Genomic DNA, 561 nt, shown 5'->3' with positions numbered 1-561 from the left:
GGGTGGCTGTGCCCTGGCACCGTGGGGACAAGGCTGGGATGAGGGGGACAGGAGCATCCTGTCGGGTACCATGGGGACAAGGCTGGGATGGGGGGGACAGGAGCATCCTGCTGGGTACCACAGAGACAAGGCTGAGATGGGGGGGACAGGAGCACCCTGCTGGGTACCACAGGGCCAGGATCCCACAGGATGCTGCAGCATCCCCAGGGTTGCATCCTGGGCTGGTCCCCAGCAGCACAGGAGGCACTGGGCTGCCCCAGCACAGTGAGGGCCTGATCCTGCTCCTTGACCTCGAATGCAGCCAAGAGAAGGGGCTTCATCCTGCCCTCCTGGGAGCTGCTCAGCACCCCATAAGGACAAGCCATGAGCCATTTCCCGCACAGCCCAGTGTGGCTCGCAGTGTGCCAGTCCATCTGGCCTCGCTGCCCAGGCAGAAAGCTGCTCACAGCATCCTGTGCCAAGGCACCCAGAGGGGACATCTGGGGATGCCAGCCCATGGCGTGGCAGGTCCCTTGCTCCTACACCAGTCCTCTACACAGACCACGCAAGCACCAGGACCTT

The sequence above is a fragment of the Antrostomus carolinensis genome, unplaced genomic scaffold, assembly GCF_000700745.2.
Source record: "Antrostomus carolinensis isolate BGI_N321 unplaced genomic scaffold, ASM70074v2 scaffold41503, whole genome shotgun sequence".
Classification (NCBI taxonomy): domain Eukaryota; kingdom Metazoa; phylum Chordata; class Aves; order Caprimulgiformes; family Caprimulgidae; genus Antrostomus; species Antrostomus carolinensis.
This window is presented reverse-complemented; position numbering follows the sequence as displayed.